This window comes from Crotalus tigris, unplaced genomic scaffold (assembly GCF_016545835.1).
Source record: "Crotalus tigris isolate CLP2741 ecotype Arizona unplaced genomic scaffold, ASM1654583v1 scf7180000017731.4096049, whole genome shotgun sequence".
Taxonomy (NCBI): domain Eukaryota; kingdom Metazoa; phylum Chordata; class Lepidosauria; order Squamata; family Viperidae; genus Crotalus; species Crotalus tigris.
Window position 1 is genome coordinate 399,816 of NW_024096599.1, and position 21,882 is coordinate 421,697.

The 21,882-nt window shown below is 36.3% G+C and overlaps 1 protein-coding gene across 2 annotated transcripts in view; it reads right to left on the minus strand.

Annotated features, from left to right (window-relative positions):
* EPB41L3 (erythrocyte membrane protein band 4.1 like 3) overlaps positions 1-21,882 on the minus strand; it is a 125,856-nt gene that overhangs the window by 92,375 nt on the left and 11,599 nt on the right. The window contains exon 1 of one of the 2 annotated variants that reach the window (XM_039339131.1): positions 16,802-17,356. The exons of the other annotated variant lie outside the window; for it this stretch is intronic. The gene's annotated coding sequence lies outside the window, so the exon portion shown is untranslated. Of the gene's footprint in view, positions 1-16,801; positions 17,357-21,882 lie in introns of those variants that run through there. 2 annotated transcript variants of the gene reach the window in all.

Below are 21,882 nucleotides of genomic sequence, written 5' to 3' on the forward strand. Positions count from 1 at the left end.
TTCTAGGGGAAATGATGTGGGGAGTCTGCTTACGTGTGGTAAACAGTCCCAGCAGAGGCTTATGGTCAGTGAAGACCGTGAAATGCCTGCCATATAGAAAATCGTGGAATTTTTTAATTCCAGCAACAACAGCCAGAGCCTCCCTGTCTATCTGAGCGTAGTTGCGCTCGGCAGAAGACAGTGTTCTGGAGTAGTATGCAATAGGAACCTGAGTTCCATCAGACCTGAGGTGACTCAGGACAGCTCCAACCCCGTAGGGGGATGCATCACAAGCGATGCACACAGGAAGAGACTCGTTGAAATGTGCAAGAACACTGTTAGAAGTGAGCAAGGCCTTGACTTCTTTAAAGCAAGCCTCATGTGCTTGTGACCACAGCCACACAGCCTGTTTGTCTAGTAGCCTGTGAAGAGGCTCAGCTACACTAGCTTTATGTGGAAGAAAAGAATTGTAGAAATTCAGGAGGCCTAGGAAGGCCTGAAGTTCGGCCTTAGACTTTGGCCTGGGTGCATCTAAAATAGCAGTTAGTTTGGATTCAGCAGGATGAATCCCAGCAGCATCAATTTTGAATCCCAGAAATTCAGTAGAAGGCACCCCAATCTTGCATTTGTCTTTTCTGAGCTTAAGGCCTGATTTCCTGAATCTTAACAGGACAGCCCTAAGCCTTTCAGCTAGAATGTGTGTGGAGTCTCCTGCAATCAAGACATCGTCAAAGTAGGGGCAGACCCCTGGTATACCTCGTAGTGTGTTTTCCATTACGCTTTGGAAAATCCCAGGAGCGACATTCACTCCAAACTGTAGCCTTTTTACCTTAAAGGCTCCCCTGTGGGTCACAATGGTCTGAGCTATAGCAGCATCATCATCAACAGGCAGCTGTTGATATGCTTGAGCTAGGTCAAGCTTTGCAAAAACACGCCCCCCCTTGAGAGAGGCCAGGATGTGACTGACCACAGGAACAGGATAGGCATGTTGCTGCAATGCCTTATTGAGTGTGCATTTGTAATCAGCACAAATGCGAATGTCCCCATTTGCCTTTAGAGGCGTGACAATGGGGGTCTCCCACGGGCTGGAATCAACAGGTTCTAGGATTCCTTGTTGGATTAGTTTGTCTAATTCAGTGTCAATCTTACTTTTTAAAGCAAAAGGGACCCTTCTTGCTTTAATCCTAATGGGAGTGACAGTGGGGTCTAGCTTTAAGGACACAGGTGGTCCTTTGAATGTGCCCAGCTGGGGGCTGAAAACATCTGCAAATTCTTTGCAGACTTCCTGTAGGTCGAGTGTTTGTAAGCTGTTGAGTCCTGTGACGTGTATCCCCAGGGCCTCAAACCAATCGAGTCCTATGAGACTCGTTCGTTCACCCCCTACTACTAATAAGTCTAGTGGACCTTCAAAACTCTTGTATTGCACGTTAAGGGTGGCCTCCCCCTTAACACACACTCTTGAGTTCTGAAAATCTGTTAATACAATATCAGAAGGCCTTAACTTGGCCTTAGTCCCACTACTGGAACAAATCTTCCTAAATGTATGCAATGAAATGATGGAAAGGGCAGACCCTGTGTCTAGTTCCATAGATAATGGAACCCCTTGTAGCTTCACGTTGAGTGACAGCTTTTTCTTCATGGGCTTGTGTGTGCCTGTCCTACAGATGCTTCTTCGCGAAGCGCAAAAACCTACCCTATTCTGGCTGGGGAGTCTGGTACCCTTCAGGCGTTCTTCTTGGGGTTGTGCCTTTCGTCGGGCCCAGACACACAGCTGCAATATGCCCTTGTTTGCCGCATGCCCGGCAGGTAGCGGAGCGGAACTTGCAGTCGGTTCTCCTGTGGCGACCTCCACAGCCGATGCACTTGAGCGGAGCCGAAGAGCTTCCCTTCTGGTTTTCTTCCTTCGCGGGGTGTAGACGGTCGACTTCCTCGTCCGGATCCTCCTCGGAGTTTCGTCGGACGTCTTCCTGGTGCAAGGACGCACCCTCTGCACTGCTTCTGATCGGCCGCATGTTCTTGACGGCGCCGCCTGCTGCTTCTTCTGCGGTGACTTCCCTTAAGGCGTCTTGGAAGGATAATTCTTCCTTAGCGAAAAGTCTCTGTTGTAGCTCTCGATGCCTTAACCCGCACACGAATCGGTCCCTCAGTCGTTCCTCGAGGTCCTTGAACTCGCAGGGCTTGGCGGCCTTCCGTAACGCGGCGATGTATTCCTTGGCTGACTCACCGGACCGTTGATCCCTCTGTTCGAAGGTGTGGCGCCATGAGATAACGGACACCTTGGGGTGGAAGTGCTCCTTCAGCAGCTTCTTCAGGTCTGCGTAGCTTACAGACTCTACTGGGACAGGTGCTGCAAGGTTTTCTGCGATTTCTAAGGCGTCTTGGCCGCAAACGCAAAGCAGGGTGGCAGCCTTCAAGCTATCTTCCGTCACTTGGTTTGCCTTGAAGTAGTTCTCCATTCTGGATACGTAGGACTCCCACCGCTCTGGATGTGAGACGTCGAATTCCGAAAACCTTCCGATTTTCGCCATCTTCGGATCTTCAGGAGACGGGTCTATCAGCCAGCCTACCCCCGAATGCGCACCGGATTGGCGGGCAGCTGCCGAGTCGACGCCGTTCCTCTTCCGCCGCTCAGGACTCCTTGGGTAAGCTTACACTTCTTCCTTTCCAGGTAGTGCAAGGCATCCCACCTTCGTCGCCAGTGTTGAGTCCGTGGCGGAAAACAGACACGAGAAGCAGCTGGAGTTCTCAGTTTCTTTTATTCAGCGTTCAGCTTACAGGAAGATGGCTTCAGCCTCGCCCAAATGCCTCGCAGCCTCTTATATAGGCAACTCCCGGGTAAATGGGTTACTTTTCCCGCGCCAGCACCCGCGCATGCGCACGGCGCTGGCGACAGCCTGTCTGGTCCCGGGCAGCTTTGCACCTGCCCGGGACTGCCTGCAAACGCCCGAGCCGTTTGCAAGGCTCGGGACATAACACGAACAGTATGCACTATTATTGTATACTGAGCTACCTGATTCGTGGAAATTTGTCAAATCCTATTATTAATTTTGTGTGATGCCTTTTGCTGGAAAAACAGGATTACACTAGAAAAGAATAAGCAAAAGGCTCTTTAAAGAAGCAGAAAATAACTGCCTTTAGAATACCAGTTAGAGAACGGATCATTTTCAAATATTAGAACAGAATACTATTAAAAATATTATGTTTTGCATATAAAGTATACTTATACAAATATTGGAGGGTTTGGGGGGTTAGGTTGTTGATTAGTACACTGCATTTTGTGTGTAACTTCTGTTACACACAATTCTACTTCCACCTTTTGTATATTAAGATTTGGGAATTTAATAGAGTAATACACAAAGCATACAACCTTTTCCATTTCCTCTTCTCCTTTTGAAGAAAGAAGGCCAGTATTATGGGTTTCTTAATGTACTGTTCTTATTTAGCTCTTATTTAAAAGCACAGCTATTACCACCCATCCTCACCCTCTTCTCCAAAGACTGAAATGCATACCTTAGAAAAGCCTATGCTATTTTTGTCAATATTTTTCGTTTTGTGCTACTTTCAAAGGCATAGATGACTCATAAGAGATCTGCTTTGCTCTTAGATGTTAGCAATAATGCTTCCCTTACAACAATAAACATCTACCACATTTTTAAATTAGTCATCCAAACATGAGTTGCCCAAAATTCTTGAGTACAGAAGGACACAGTTAATGCTCTTTCAATGCATAGGGCAAATGAATTTACCCACTAGTTACAGCAAAGATACCACAAGTTTCCACAGATTAAATATATAGAGTTGGTGTTTGTGGTTATGATTCATGCAATATTTTCTCCAATGGAATAAAATTAGCATAACCTTTCATAGATTTTGAATATATGTATAGAGGAGAAAATATGCACTTGGTAATACATACATTATTTAAATTGTAAGTGGGCATAGGTTAAGCTTACAGAATTGACTTTTCTCCCCACTAAAGTCCTGTTTATGAATTAAAGCTACTGAGGTGTTAGGAATTTTCTGTCCCCCTTACCATTTCTGCTGGAAGTCAAAAACTCTGTTGATCTAATTGGACTGGCTTTCCTCTTGACAATGAAACACAATGATTGATTTTGGGTCTTTTACTCTCTTGCAACCCAGTGTATCTCATGCTGGTGTTATTTTTTTTCAGGCTTATGCAAAATTTATTTCAAGAATATAACATGCCAATTTTCCTTGAACAATCTCCTTTTCTCCTGGAATTAAAGCCATTAAATCCATTACATAAATAAATAAATTGCTCACATTCAAGAATATCTTCTTCCTCTTAATAAAATACATTTAAAGTTCGGTTTGTTAAATCTAAGGGCACACCTAAGTTTTTGTGTCCAACAGATTGTCAAATATAAAACAAACGCTTTTTTTCAGGTTACTTGTAGCCTGGGCAAGTTTGAGGTATGATAAGAATACAAGTCAGTCTCTGATCCTGTTAATAAAATGTATTTTCATTGTTCAGTGATGAATGGCAACGTAATGAATGCCGCCATACAAGTGGAAAGAAAAAGGAAGGGATGGGTTAACTATTAAGAGAAAATACTGATGAACTGGAACAAGTTCAAAGGAGAACAATCAAAATATTAAATGTCCTGGAAGGAAAAAAAATCAAGAGGTGCTGGTTATGTTCAACCTGGAGAAAAGAAGGCTTTGGGGAATTATGATAATTCTCCTCAACTTATTTGAATTGATTCAACAACAAACCAAGACTAGAAACACACCAGATTGATTTTAGCCTGATTTCAGGAAAGCCTTCTGACTGTAAGAGCTTTTCAACTATTACTGTACATGCTTTGCTAGAAATGTTTAAATAAAAGATGGATGGCTCTGGGATAATGAATTAGTACAATGTTTCTCAACTTTGACCATCTCAAGTTGTATAGACTTCAACTCCCAGAATTCCTCAGCCAGCCAAATTGGCTGAGGAATTCTGGGAGTTGACGTCCATACATCTTAAAGTAGACAAGGTTGAGAAACCATGATAGATTCCAGCATGGGTAGGGGATTGTACTAGATGTTTCTTAACCTTGGCAACTTTAAGGTGTAGAGACATCAACTTCCAGAATGCTTCACGCACATTCATGTAGTCTATTGAATTTTTAAAATATGTAGAAACTAAATCCCTAAATTTGGCTCATAAATTAAGATACAAGTTAAGGCACACATTTTTGAATCTGAAGTTTTAAACCAACAACAAAAATCTTTTGTTTTTCAAAAGAAATTGGACATCCAATAATAAAGTTAATAAAGAGATTAAAGAGTAGATAGATTTCATGGCAATAGGCAAATTTCTATGACTATATGACAAAATGGGAATAAAAGTCTGAATTATTAGATTTTCCTTCTAACATACTAGCAGAAAGAATCTGAACACCATTTACAACTCTTTAACATTAACATTACACAATCTGATTAGTAATATTAGAAGAAAGATTATGATTACAACACAAGTACATAAAGTGAGGCACAAATGAGTATAACTGGAGTACAGCTGAAGGAAGACAAGAAAGAAAGAAAGAAATTCATTGGAGAGATGAGTGCCCACTGAACAACAGAACGCTTACACACACTCATTTGTCATCTTATAATAAAATGGATGCAAAAATATATTCCATAAAAATTCTTCCAAATTATTTATTTATATATATATTAAAATTTTATGTTGCCCATCCCCTGTATAAGGTGACTGGGTGGCAACTTTTCAACTGCAATCATTTCTAAAGGAAGAATATGCAATCTGCAATTTACTGGTTCTTTGCAGCCCTATATATTGCAATTTGTATTTGTTGGCTTGTTGGAGGCTCCCAGAATCACTGAGAGGCAGCATGTGAAATTTTATAAATCATCATCATTATATATATACAGGTTCAGCACAATCACCAATATTCAGCAGCATTTTTTTGTCAAATTTTGGCAGTATGATATAAATCATTTTTATAATCTTGGGAGAAGTTAAGAGTAGGGCCAGAATAGTTGCCTCTCATAATCTTACCATCAATGACATCAATGTCAATAACACATAAGAAGATGGCTGCCTATTCTCCTTTGCAGAATCTCAATCCCCAACCTCTCAAATGTTGCCATTCCTGTTCTAAGGCTTATTCAGTTCTATGAAACTGAATAAAATTGATGGGCAAAATGCAAGAGAAGTGAAAATGGTGAGCAAATAATAATAGGAATAATAGGAACATTTGATCATTGAGTATTACTGATATTTGAAAAAGTATTTAATTGGATGAATACATAATACCATTTCACACTTAATGGTACAATATCATATAGATAATACCCAGAGAGACACCAATCAAAAATGAGTGCAATAATTAGGTTTGTATGCATGATTGTTTCCCATTCTTATCTTTATTCTTGAAAACTATAATTCAACAAGCTTAATTTTAGTAAAACACTAGGTGGAGCCAGTCTCTCAAGACTGAATTGAAACAATCTTCAAAAAAACTGTCAAAACTCTTATCTAATAAACGTTATGAACTATTATATGTCCCAGTTGTTAAATGCTTAACCACCAGTTTCACCTACCTTGGCCTCCAAATACTATCTAAAACTCAGATAAAAGTAAGCTAAAATGCTCCATGTGGAAATTCACATTTTCCTGCAGTAGCTTTTATAAAAAAGAACAACAAGTATTTAGCATATGTGGTTTTGAAGTGCCATATGATGAAAACACAAAAGTGAAAAAGTTATACAAGTGAATTAAATAAGATGGATATTTATAGAACTGATGACACATTGTACTACCAAGGCAACAACTCATTCTTTTTTCCAATCTCTGGATACTTAAAAAAAGAAGAAGAAGGCAATAACTCTTACCAGGGCAACATTACTTCATTTGGCATCAATCACAGCATTATATGCCAATTATTCAATGAGAAAATTACAAAGACAGAAGGGGGCTTATTAGATAATTATGGATACATTTCATATGAACAGTGCAACCTCCTCTTACCAGCCACTCTCTAACCAGCCACATTCCCTCCCATCAGCTCCAGGATTTGGAAATATGAAACAATATCAGAACTAATTCACCTGAGGAAACCATTTTCAGACAGACACAGATTTATGGCAGGATAGACAATACAGTACAGGTAGTCCTTGACTTACAACAGCTCAGTTAGACCATTCAAAGTTACATCACGGAGAAAAGTGACTTATGACCATTTTTCACACTTACGACCATTTCAGCATTCCCATGGTCACATGATCGAAATTCGGATGCTTGGCACCTGACTCATAGTTATGATGGGTCAATTTTTGCCATCTTCTTATAAGCAAAGTCAATAGGGAAGCCAGATTCCCTTAACAACCGCATTACTAACTTAACTGCAGTGATTCACTTAACAACTGTGGCAAGAAAGGTCATAAAGTGGGAAAAAATTTACTTAACAAATGTTTCGCTTGGCCACAGAAACTTTGGGCTCAATTGTGGTTCTGAGTTGAGGACTGCCTGTAGTTTAGACAAATGGATGTGTAGTTCAAAGCTGCTATTTGGCTGTCTTACAATATACTTCCATAAAATTCTTGCTGTGATATAAAGACAATAAAGAATAGATAAATTTTACTTTCTTAAAAGAGATATTATTTATGGCTACTGGTAGCTCTTCTTATCTAAAAATAAATTAACAAAAAAATAGGGAAAGCATGCAGAGCATAGTTTGTAGAATTCTTTCCATTCCTTTTACCAGCCGTGGCCATCCCAGGTATTTGTCTTCTTCATAACAAAGTTGCCTATGTCCATGAGTGTCTCTGTGTTTCTCCTTTCCTGTTGTGTCTGTAGAGCTATGTTGGGATGTATATGCAATTGAAAGCACAGAGCATACACTTCACTCTGGATCGTCATGTAATCAGGACAGAGGAGTGGCTATAATGCAGCCATCCCCAGCATTTGAGCTACTCTCCAATTGCATCTCCCATAAAGATTCACTGAGGGAAATTTCAGGACTTTTTTTTCTCCAGCCCCTAGCTGAATATTTCCATTTCATTTTCAAGCTTGATCCTTTTATTACTGTTTTTTCCCCAGAGACAGCAAATCTATTCTGTTGATTTTTTGAAGAATTGCCCTACTGATAGAAATGCAACATTCTATTGAGTTGTAAAGAAAAATAAAAGAATATTTCAGTCCTAATCTGGAACATCAGAATATAAATAAAAATCATCCACAGATGCCTCTTGCTCATCATTCAAATATTTTTTTCTAGAATGATTTAATTTGCTAACTGCATTTGTCATCCTGAACGCACATTATGCAATATGTAAAATACTGCATCTTCTTCTAATTTACTCAATGCATGGTAATACAATCCAAACTGGGATCACGATGCAGAAGAAAAAATATCTCAAACTTAATGATTAATGATTTCTTTTACATGTACTCACAACAAAGAAAAAAATGTAATTATCATAAAGAAATAGATTGGGTGGAGAAATAGATTAGTCACAATCTAAACAACTCTGCTATGAATGCACAACACTTAATTTTAAATATTGAAAGCTGTTGTACAATATACATTTTACATATCATGAGATTCTTTAAAACAATACATTCTCCCTTTCTGCTTTGGCCAGCCTTGGTGGCCAACAGACAATAAAATGTTTAAATACAAGTTAGAATGAACCAAATTAATACAAAATTGGAAAGCCTAGCAAATGAGACATGTTGTTATAGATTTCCTGAATATGCAAATGCAATCAAAGGTAGCCTGGAGCAATGCAGAAAAAAAAGTCTCAATCCAAAACCAGAAGTTTCAGGCAGCAGGAACATCCCTGAGATGGCTGTTTTGATGATGCTTACAAAAAAAGATAGTCTCTTAGACCATTTAGGATTTCAAAGGTCAATGCCAATGCCACCACTTAAATTGTGAAAGCATCAATCTAGGTCTTTCAGTGTAGGCATCACACGCTCTTTGGATTTTGTACTGATTAGGAGCCTAATTGCTACATTACTATATTTTGTACCAAGTACAACAGCTGTAACTTTTCAAGTGTACCTCCACGAGCAATGCATTGCAAAAGAAAATGGGACATAACCGAGATAAACATTGCCATACGCAACTGGTTTATAAAATGTAAGAAAATCTGGGACACGTAGTACTCATACTGCTAGTTATTCTATTGCTGCAAATCATTTCAGTCTTTGAACTTAGCAGGCACTGACCTCACTGACACTTGCAGAATAAAAATTAAGATAAGCATAAATGCAAGGGTGAACTGAAGAATCTTGCCGCATTCCACCTTAGTCTGGATTCTTCCATACAACAAGTGCTTTCATATAGCCTGTATTTAGCTGACAGAACATCAACAATTACAATTCAAAGTGCAATTTGTGTAGAGTTTTCTTTTGCATCCCAGACATGGCAGTCCTATCTCAGAAGCTTCTCTGATAGTTCTTAACATTCAGCAGTCTGAAAAACTGATTAGCAGTTGCATTTTAGCAACAGTAGTAATAACAATAGTTTGGGGGAAAGATATTGGGAAACTGTAGGTCTCTCCTTGGTGAAGAGATCAAAGCAGCTACAAAAAACCTTATGAGACAAATAGAATAGCTTCTTCTTTATTAGTAATCCTGTGTGCAAATAGAGCAAGACATAAAAAAGAATGCATAAGCTTGAGTTGAAATGGTACAGCCCCAAAAAGTTCTGTAAGTAATAAATATTTTACATGGTAGAACAAGTCACTAACTTGAAAAATGTCAATCCTTTGTGTCATCCAATTCATAACTGACAAAATGAGTTACTAATTCTGTTTTATCAGAATTAAAGTCAACCATAATGCAAGAAGTTGAGTTCAGGTAGTCCCTGTTTAACCATCAGTCACTTAGTGACCGTTCAAAGTTACAATGGACCCACAAAAAGATATGACCCAATTCTGGAGTTCCGATAGCTGCACACACACACACAACACACACACACACACACACACACACACACACACACACACACACAAAAGTAGATTTTGGACCTGGCAATCAGCTCGCATTTACAGCCATTTGCTGTGTCCTGCAGTAACATGACTGCAATTTTCAGTGGTTTTTTTACTGGTTTCCAACATTTACTTCTGATTTCTTGCAAAAAATAGCCATTCAATGAAATGGATTCATTTAATGATCACTGTTTGGCTTAATGACTGCTGCATAAAAGATCGTAAAACAGGGTGCGGTCAAGTGGTGATTCACTTTATGACCACCATGATTTATAATTCTAATTCTAGACTTAAATAATTTGTGCATAAAGTAACAATCACATTCTCCAATTGCCAGGTAATGGATTTAGTATTTAATATATATTAAACAAGTCTCACAGCCAGCTCATAAGCAAACGACATCCATATTTTATCCTTTTTATAGTTATACAGTTATATCAGGAGTCCCCAAGTCCCGGACTGTGACTCACTACCAGGCCGTGGCCTATTTGAATTTGGGCTGCATGAGTGCCTGGCCAGAGCTCAACATAATAATAATAACAACAACAACAACAACAATAATAATAACAACAACAACAATAGAGGTCCTCTAGCCCTACCCCCTGTCCAGGCAAGAAACCCTATACCAGGGGTCGGCAACCTTAAACACTCGGACCCATTTCCCAGAGAAAAGAAAACACTGGGAGCCACAAAATGTGTGCATGTGAGGGTGGGAGCTTGATTGAAGAGTTTAATTAAAAAGAAATAGAGGCTGATGTGCATGAGTTCTCTCTCTTTCTCTCCCTCTCTCTCTCTCTGATCTTCTGCTCACCTGGCAAGATGGCTTCACGCTGTTCTCCGACAAGCTGACACACATTCTTATTGGGCTGGCTCTCTCCTGCCCTTGGTCTGCCAGTCCTCTTCCCCCACTCAGTGAGAGAAAGAGAGGGGAGAGAGAGAGAGAGCTGCTGCTTTCTGCTGCTTCCTGCTTCCTGCTAAGACGCAGCAAAGGCAGGAGCCCCACCCAATAAGCTTGTCAGCTTGTCCGAGAACAGCATGAGGCCACTCTATTTTTTACACACACACAGAGGAGGGGGGCACGGGGAGGCTGGGAGTCGCAGGAGAAGGCTCAAAGAGCCACATGCGGCTCCAGAACCATGAGTTGCCAACCTGTGCCCTATACCATTTCAGACAAATGGCTGTCCAGTCTCTTCTTAAAAACTTCCAGTGTTGGAACATTTACAACTTCTTGAGGCAGGTTCTTCCACTGATTAATTGCTCTAACTGTCAGGAAATTTCTCCTTAGTTCTAGGTTGCTTCTCTCTTTGATTAGTTTCCATCCATTGCTTCTTGTCCTGCCCTCAGGTGCTTTGGAGAATAGCTTGACTCCCTCTTCTTTGTGGCAATCCCTGAGTTATTGGAACACTGCTATCAATTTGCACAAGGGATGGCCAGCGGGCACAGGCACATGCACGCCGGCTCACCGTTTACACAAATTGAGCTACACACATGTGTGCTGGCCCACCATTTGTGCAAGGGTTGTGTGTGCACACGATTGTGTCAGTCCACCACTCACGTGTCCCCCCTCCCAGCTGGGCCTCCACACCACAAAGGTTGGGAACCGCTGATCTATATCTTCAACATTACCATTTTTCAACGTTTTAACAGCTTTATAAATTCCTTTTCATAATTGTTCTTGACACGTATAACTTTTTTCAATTCCACCCTTTGATATATTACTATCCTTCTCATCCAAATCTCTAGAATAGTTCTTGGAACATTCATTTATATCAGTTTCATTCCAAATCACTGAATCATTTTTATGCTTAATTTTATTACCTTTGCTGAACTCTTCTTATCCAGCCCTTTTCTACGTATAGGAAAGTTGATTTAATTGCTCTCTCTATATAGAATATACCATTCTGTCAGGCAACTGATTTTCATGTTTCCCATTAGTGTAATTCCACACACTTCTCTAGTAGTCTTGGTTCTTTCTCTATTTATTTTTATTACTACCATTCATTGGAGAGTATGCAATTATCATCTACATATGAATTTTTATTTTTATACACTCACAATTATATAGAATATTCCAATTTACACATTTTATTATATTTCATTTTTTAATTAAATCTACATTTTTATTTCCACATCTCTATCAGAAAGAAAATATTTGCTGTGAACTCCATGTAGTCATCAGGAAGGGCATCTGGACAGTAAATGCTCAGCTCCCTTCAGTCATCCTAATTCCATCCTGAAGCAAGAGATTACAGGGTTGTAAAAAAAAAATCATGAATTCCCCTCTATTAGACCATAGCAGAAAACTTTCAGATCAGAGCCTTTCCTTTTTTTTCAGTTTCACTAATACACAATGTATCCATTTTTGTTCTTTCCCTTCCTTCATTAATTTATATGCTTTACCATATACTCTTCATACATTCCAATTGGAAATCTTCAAATGCTGTGGCCATCAATATAATTTTCTATTTTGCTAGCACCTACAATGCTCCACTAACCTTATGAATCAATTGTTTCCTCATTATGCTGACACATAAAGTGTAGGCCACAGCTTGCAGTTTCTTTCCAAATGGAACTATTTAACTACTTCCTTATCATGAACATCTCCCTGTGCAAGTGTAATTTAGAAACCTTTGCCACTGTAATTTTCTTTGCTTCATTTTCTTTAAAGCTAATCTTTTATGTGGCAGACTAAATACTTATTCATCAGCAGTATTATCCCTTCAACAACTTGAAATGAACAACTATGGTTTAAATACAAAAAAGAACTTGAAGGAACAATTGATCTCCACAGATATAAAAAAAAATACAAAAATAATTTTTCAGCACAATTTGTTTGCTACATCTTATGTTTCGGGCTAACAGGCAAGAAAATGCAACTTAAATATTATTTCAGAGCAAGCAACTTTGAACAGACATTTGCATATTACTTCCTTATAAGAAACAAAAAACAAAATGTAAAAATCCCTCTTCCTCATTAAAGACAAGAATTACTGGTCCTTGGCTATTGACATTTTCTTAACTTGGGTCAATGGCTAGGAACTAGGGAGCACAAGTCAAGCTCAGGAAATGTGGCCAATGAGCACCTGCAAACAGATGGGATAATGGAAAAAGTCATCAAATGAAGTGGTGGATGAAGGGCCAAAATCTCATTTAGGAAGGCTAAATCAGTAATCAGATCATTAAATTGGAAAAAGATAAGTTGGAATAAACTATTACAAGAGTAAAGTAAATTCTAAAGTTACATAGTGAATCCATGTAATGGGACTTATTTTAGATAAAATAGATACTTTAAAACAGCAACAATTCAGTTGTTATTCCATCAGGCTCTGACTAACATGTCAGGCAGTTGTTTTTAGGTTTCAGTTCATTTCATGTGTTAATCTTAAAATCTATCAATAGTAAGATTCCATTAGTTCCCAAGATGTTAAGATGAGAAAAGCTGAAACAGACCCACATAGTACAGAACACCAAAAAGGACTAATGAGTAATATTAAAACATCTTTGCTTGAATGCCTATCGCTAACTTTTTATCAATCACAGTTCTATGTTTCAACTAATTTAACTATGTCAAAGCGTTGATTGCTGACCTTATTTTCTGTAATTAAAAAAACAACTACTGTTCCAGATTTTGCTGCAATCGGGAAATTGAAAATCCAACCAAAATGTACGATGGACTGATGTATGCATCACAGTTTGTTGTGCTTGTTACTGTTATCCCAGATAGAATTTGTTGTCAATTTCATAGAAAAGGATACAAGTAAAAAAAAAAAATATTTCCATGAATATTTGTCCAATTTTCTACCATCATCACAAATAATGTCAAGCATTAATTGTACTCCAATAACTTACAAAATTTATAAATGGATTTTTTTAAAAACAACAACAACAAAATTTTATGACCTTTTCTTCCCATGCAAAATTTACTAATCAAGACTTTCTAATCAAGAATACTTTTGCCCAACTAAAATTCTGCCACAGTGTTACATACTACGGTATAAATGAACTTTTAAAGGAACGATGAGTACCGTTCAGTGGATACGATAAGACAGTACAGGGCAAAACCTTTTTTCCTAAAAATATAATATAATATTTTGACTGTATCACTATGTGAGCATTAGGCATTTCTGTTGCTGATACATATAAAAGTCTCACAAGTTCTAAAAGTATAGTAACTGATAACTTCTTCTCTAGTGTACTTCTATTGAGGTACTAACCCAAACAAATCTGATAAATGAGGACACTACAAAACCAGAATCTTTTATGTCCCAAATCCAGAGGAACAACAGCACTTTCAAAACGTTTTGAAGGGAGTTAAATACGTATTCAAGAAGTGAGTGACTTTCAGTGTATTAACCTGTATAGCATCTTAGATAACAAATCCAAGCCCAAATCATTCATTTTATAGTACATTTGTGAGCTATCTATCACCAGAAGATCTCTACATGTTTCTCTTTTTTTCAATAGCATATTTACTATCAACATTAATGTGGCACATGGCATCTCTCTTAGTTTAATTCCATCTATAAACTGCAGCTTTCTTGGTCTAGATTAGAAAATGAAGAGCTGTACCTCTCACTGACTTCTTATAAGCTTCTAACTAACCTCTCAGGCAAGAAGCTTTGTATGTAGCTAGGAGATGACCAAAATACTTTAGATATTTGACCTAATAGTTGATAAGCAATTAAGGTAACCCAGCTTCTATTGCCAAGCAAATGAGAAACAGATCTCTCTTGAAGTCAGGACGCATTTTAATTAATGCTCAGGTGAGATTGTTTAGCTTAATCAGCATCTAGCCATACAGAAAAAAATTTCTTCAGTCATTGACCAGACATGCTGTTTTGAACTTAATGGTTAAGTAATCAACCTCAGCTGCCAAGTTAATCACTGCACCCGATTACCTAACAATCCAGGCAAACTTTGTATGAAATCAGGTTGTTAGTAGCTGAAAAATTAGTAAATTTTTACAATTTATTTTCTTTTATACATTCTAAGCTTTTTCCTTTTCTCTCTATTTAATTATCAGTTGTTTTGTACTACAAACACAACTAATACAGCCTGATTTTTTTAAAAAATAAAAAGAGTACCATAATAAGACAATGATATGGATTCCTAGTTTGATTTTTTCAAATTGTAATATATTCTCATCCTACTGCACTGATTCAAGTATCCTCAGTAAAAAAATATTCCTTAGTAACAATTTACTTTACTATTGGAAGGTTTTTTTGTGATGGAAGAAGAAAACAATTGATCCTGAAATTAATTTCTTAATCTACCAAGGTTTTCTTTTCAAAATGAAATGAAGCACAAAACACAGATATGTTTTAGTGATGGTGCAAATCACTTGTTTCTTTGTCAAGCTATTTCAGGACCTATATCATATAGGATTTGGATCATAAAATAAATAAATTAGGACTTCCAGGTGCTCTGAAATGATATTTCATTGTCCCATTTCTATTGCATAACTTCTCTTATCATATTTCCACTGGATGCATTGCTTATTATAGTTAACCTTTTTTTCAATTTCACTATTGAACTTTATAATTATCAGACATAAAACATACCCCTGTTAGCTGCACCAAAAATAAATATTGCTTAAATGAATTCACATTAAGTCACATGCCAGATGTATCTTCCTGAGATCAGGAGTTATCAGTCTCTCAAACTGATCAAATTTTCTTTAACTTCAAAAAAGAATTTAAAGCAGATTTCATTGGTACTCAAATGTGAAATTAGCTAGTTTCTATTATTCAGCAAAGTCATTTAGAATTGTGTATCATAAAAATAGAAAAAACCATCCCTGAATAACAGTCAGAGAGAATATTAGCTTCCAGGATCATATTGTTTAGTCACTGATAATACTTTCAGTCATTCCAGAGGCTTGGATTTCATCCCAAAGAAGTTTGGAATCATATCTCAATCACCAGGATAGGTGAGCGCCATTAAGCTTCAAATCCATTAAGCTTCAAATCCACAATGTCCTATTTTTACCTATAAATTAAATAACACTCAGAAAAACAACTAGATTATGGAAGAACACACCACTCTACATATATTTGTATTTTATAATGCGTCATCATCACATAAAAAGTATATAAAACATTATATGGCAACATCTGGTTGAACATTTCACAGAACAGGAACATTTTTTTCGGTATGTTTATGCTATTGAAAAAAATGCCAATAAAATTTTAAATTACACACCAAAAAGTCAAATATACTTAACCATATTAAAACAAGTGCTTAGAACTACATATAAGAAGCATCTTCTGTTTAGATAGTACTTTGATCTCAAATCAATCCATGTATAACATGGAGCAAAATATCTCTTCAGTCATAAATATTTTTCAAGAAGTGGGGGAGGTGAATAAAGAAAACGGTAACTTTCTAATTGGATATGGATATATTATTGGAATACATTTGGAAATGGATTCCCATATTTGTATGCTAGTCATGATGAGAAACATTGCCAATAATAGATTTTGAAATATTTTTGTGACCACAACATATTGCTAAATTAATGTATCTGATATTTAAAAACATTAATATGACATTAATTGCATAAGTACATTGATAGAATACATATTCATATCTATTGAATATCAACATACACAATATTCAAAATACACAATATTCCAAAAAACAATACACTATATGGCTACTTTCCATTTCAGATGCACATTCAGTTATTTTACAAAATATATATTCAATGTGTGGCCTCCTTATTACAGGCCAATGGTGATTATAGCTAATAGAAAATTTTTAAAAATAATGTTCATTATTAAGTAGACATTTATTTTATCAACTGTCCTCTTAACTTCATGCAATATTCTTATTCCACAATATTTTCAGAACTTACCACAATTTTCCCATATGGCCACCATTATCAGATCATTGTAACACATCCACATTTCAGTAGCAGGCATGTCATAAAAGTATATGTAAAAAGAAGGAAAACAAAGTTAATTATTAAATAGTAATCATTTTATGCTTACTATATTAAATATTAAAAGTGTTGTGTTGATGCCACTTAATAGCTGGTCCTTCACCAGTTCATTTTTTTTTTAATTTCAAAGTTTCATTGAGCTGATAAAGAAAACCCAAGTACTGATTAGAAAATGAATAAAAACAATTACAGGACTATGACTCAGATAAATAAACTGAACCTACAAAGAAAAAAATAAGGCAAAGCTATAACTAGTCAAAGTTCATGCCACACAGAAATACCAAAGAAGAAAGAGCGGAGGAGGGGAATGCTTAATGATAACATGATGTTGTGAATAATGTGAGTTGAGTTGGACAAGAGACAGACAGCAAAAACCAACAAGTAGATTAATGCAAAGAAAGAGGTTTAAAAAAAACACAAAAAAGATTAGGATTTACTTTGAGAACTATGGGTATTTTATTTTAAAAATAATGTTGCAGACAACACATTCCTTTTATGATAGATGGCACTGTTTTTATTTTGGTTTTAAATCTGTACCAGACATAGAAAAACCTGGAACACAGCACATGCTTCCAGCTTCAATTGCTATCAACCCAGCCAGCATGCCAATGTCAGGAGATACAGCAAGCTATAATTCAAAACATCTGAAGAACTGTCTACCTTTGTTCTACATTAAATTGTTTTCTTCACAAGAAAAACTTGAGTCAAAGATAATAACTAGAAATAATAATCTCTTTTTCTCTCATACACACACACACACACACAGAGAGAGAGAGAGAGAGAGAGAGAGAGAGAGAGAGAGAGAGAGAGAGAGAGAGAGAGAGAGAGAGATGGGAAAGAATTTGGATACATAATTATGCCACACTTTTTAGGTCAAAAAAAAAAAAAAATTCAACAGCACTAAAATGGTAACCAAAAAGAACAAGTGTTATCACACTGTTTGACATAGTTGAGCTTACAGATTTCATGTCTCATTTAGGTTTAAAGTCTAAATTTAAAGTCTAAAGATTTTGAATCACTATCAAGAAAGATTTAACATATCTTCCAAGTTAAATGGAGCCTCATTGCTACTTAGATTTCAAACCATAGCAGACTTAGTTTTGGTATATATATATCAGCATGTTTTTTTCTTTGAATTATGTCCAGGAAAGGCAATACTTAAAAATTCATGTAGTTCTCAATAACACAATAGAAAATATCTACAAAAGACAAAAGTTAATAGACACTTAACAACAGCACATGAAGACAGCCATTTCAATGAATTTGAAGAGGCTTTCTTTAAATCCTCATAGAATTATTATATGGTATGAATAAAATCCCTTAGATATGGTCTTTACATAAAGAGGTTTAGGTAGTACTGTAGTGACTACATGTAAGTAGCTACAGCTAAGTATCTATAATATTGTTCCTTAATTTCTCTGCAATCTAAATAAATGCTTTAAAATATATTAATTTAAATAGATAAAAATCTTTTAGAATCCATCTGATATAGATATATCACAAGTCAGATAAGGAGAGATGCAGCGGTTCTTAATACAAAGTGAAACTCTTTCAAAAGAAATCAAAACTAATACTGAGCTTCCTGAAGCTTTGTGAACAGTTATAGACTAAGCTTCACTTCACAAATCCTATTAAACTATGGCTTGTTTGAGCACATTATTAAATAAAGCATAATTGGTTGAATGGACATATTTCTCTAAACCAAAATTAATATTCAAAATGTCAAAAATAATTTCATCCACATCATTGTTGGGGCCTTTCCTTCACTATATTTTCAATTCAAATTTTCCCAATTCTTTATCAAACATCTTAGTTTTTCATTGCAAAAGCCAAACTGTAAGTTATAACCTTTCCTTCCTAATCACAAATCAATTTAATATTACCCTGAAGAAAAGTACTTGCATCTATCTTTCCCAAATTTATCCAGTTTTTTATTTACATCTAGTTATCTAAAATGTTTTCTGTTTTCACATATGGAAAAGGGGGGGGAGGAGAAGTTAAACTTTTTCCCTTACTCCCTTTTTATAAGAACCCTATGATTATTTCTTTGAAGTTTGGCATAAACTGAGTAGCAGAGCCTATAATTATTGCCAAATACTTTTCAAAAATGTGCATATATTTTCTTTAGGAAGGAAATACAGGACCTCAGCTATTTGATTTAAAGCTGACAGGTTTCATCAGTTCAAAAAGGACTTTTGTACATGTAGATGTGTACCTATAAATTAAATACTTATTTAAATGCATTTATGTTGCATTTGCAATATATGGAAGTGTATGAAATCAAATCTATGGACAGTCAAATTCCAAACACTATTTTCGCTCAAAAAGTTCAGAGGACTTGAATAGGAATTTTCAAGCATAAAATTAATCAAAGGTCACAATCTGAGCAGACATTTAGTAGAGAGCCAGAGGTTAAGGCACTAGAGTAGAAACCAGGAAAGTGTAGTCCTGAAAGCCAAATGGACAGTTTTGAGCCAAGGGCTTTTTCTCTGCCCAACCCACCTCACAAGGTTGTTGCTGAAAGGAAAATAGGAGGTGGGCACATTGTGGATTCCACCTTGAGTTGTACACAGTAAAGCCAGGATTATTGTTTAAAAATAGTATCTAATGATAATAAAACAGATTAAAAAATATCCTGCATTAAGAGGGTTGTTTAAACAAAAGACTGAAGAACAAGATTATTTTTCATTTAATAGTTCTTATCTTATATTCTAAATATAAATCCAAAGACAATCAAAACTATGCTTCTACTTTACATCTTCCAAAAGAGATGTCAAAACAAGAGATTAAATGAATTAGTTTGCTGCTGTAATGACTCTGATGACTAAACTTTTAAAAATATTCTCTATGAGCTCTTGGATACCATACTCCCTTAACTAAGTTTAAATATGCCAGTTATTTAGTAATGTAAGGAATTATATTACTATTTTTTTTCTAAACCATACTGCTAAGGTATGAAGTAGGGATTAAGATTTTGGGCTAGCTCTGGGGTGATCCTAGTTAAAGTCCATGGAAATCTGCTGAACCATTCTGGACCAGTAATTCTCTCTCAGGCCAAGCTAAGTTCATAAGGATGAAGGGGGAAAATAATAGGGGCCAAATAAGAAAGGCAGTGGGATATAAATCTATCAAGAAGAACACAGTCTGAGGTATGTAAATATAGCTAACTAAATACATTCTTCCAAAATCACGTAAGAAAAATTAAGACCATACATTTGGGAACATCTGTTTATCTTCTACAGCATGTGTTTCTTGAGTCTATACAGTATTTTATAAATACAGTGAGATGGAACATTGTATGGAACATCCATCACTAGATAAGAGAAACTATGTTAATTTATCTCCAAGAAAGAAAAGATTTACCAGCCAAAGATAAAAACCATTTCTTTTCTTTGTAAAATACTTGAATGCAATAGTTTATTGTGAATTTTTTCACAGATGTTATGGGCAATGGGCACAGTGATGGCTACTCTGTGGGGATTTTTTTAGCAAACAAAATTATATCCTATAATTAGCATAAACAAGTGTAAGATTAAGAATATTCTAGGGTTCAGAAAAAGACCATTCCGTAGAAGTTTGAAAGGGAGAAAAACAGAATTAGAAAAAAATAAGATTTGATTGATTGTAGATCTCATTACATTGCATGCACTGAGAAATCTTATTACACACATATATTATCCAGTTATGGAGTATATATGTATGTGTATACATGCATGGTGTTTTAAATTCTTGCAGCATTGTATGCAACCAGGAAACATACTGCTCAGCAAAAAATTAAGTGTAAAAACATCAGCTGATTACATTTCTCAAATCTTCTAAAATAGGAGAAAGTTGATCAAAATCTCGAGAAAGGATGACCAAGGTTCTTAGGAATTGGGAAAAATCCTGAGCAATGAATATATTATGATTTATTTAAGGCCCCTGATTCGGTGGAAATAGTGAAATTATTGGGTACAGTAGATGGAAGAACAGAACACAAAGACTTCAGACTATACTTACTGTGATGGTGATTTATATTTTCTGCCCCTAAACAAAACATGTTAGGATTAAATGCTAATCTTCACGGGACTTTGAAGGAACCCCGAGCAGTCTAATATGATTAGAGAACAAATTTTGTCTATAAAATAACATCTGTTTTAACTTATATTCCATATATATAGCAGTCGCTGGTCTCCATAGTTCTGACTGAAGTGTTTGCTTATCTGATGTTGATTAATACATTTAGGCTTGTTCAGCATGAGTAGGTAGAGAAGAAATTCAATAAATATAATGGTTATATGTATATAATTCAGAAACCAAGTAGGGAATGATTTGAATAATCCTGTAAATGAAGCCCTGGTGTAATATTTTCATTCAGAACCAAAACAAGATCATATGCCAAAAGGTTTGTAAGCAATTACTGGAGAACCAGTATGGTACAGTGATATTGGTCCATGTCTCTAATTTATCTCAGTCCAACCTATCTCAAAGGACTGCTGTTGGGATAAAAATGCAAGAAGATGTATCCCCAGTATCTTTAGTTTCTGGAGAATATAAATCTAATGAATCAACTAACTATGTCTAAAATATTATAAATCATGCACATTGTCTTGTGCTATTTTTTCTGTGACAACCTGGTACAAAGGGTTTGGTGCCCTCGATATGCTTATCTATCATTCAAAGTACAGGATATTTCTCTACTTCCCCAAGCTGTCACTAGCACTTCTTCCTCTGGACCTCAGTTTTTATTTTCTTCACCTTTTCTGAACAGCTACTTTACATATTCATGCAAGAATTACAGCTAGGGTCAGGATAAGCGCTATTGTACAACAAGAATGAGTCAAATTAGATGTGAGAGGAGAACCAGTTACAGATGTCTTCTCATGGGCGAAGTCATTAAAAGCAGCAATATGATGCTTGGAGTGATTTTCCTGACAAGTCACTGATTAAAATTACAACAGCTCTCCAAACAAAAAGACATTTGAATTTTCCACATTGCCCAATTGGACTTACAG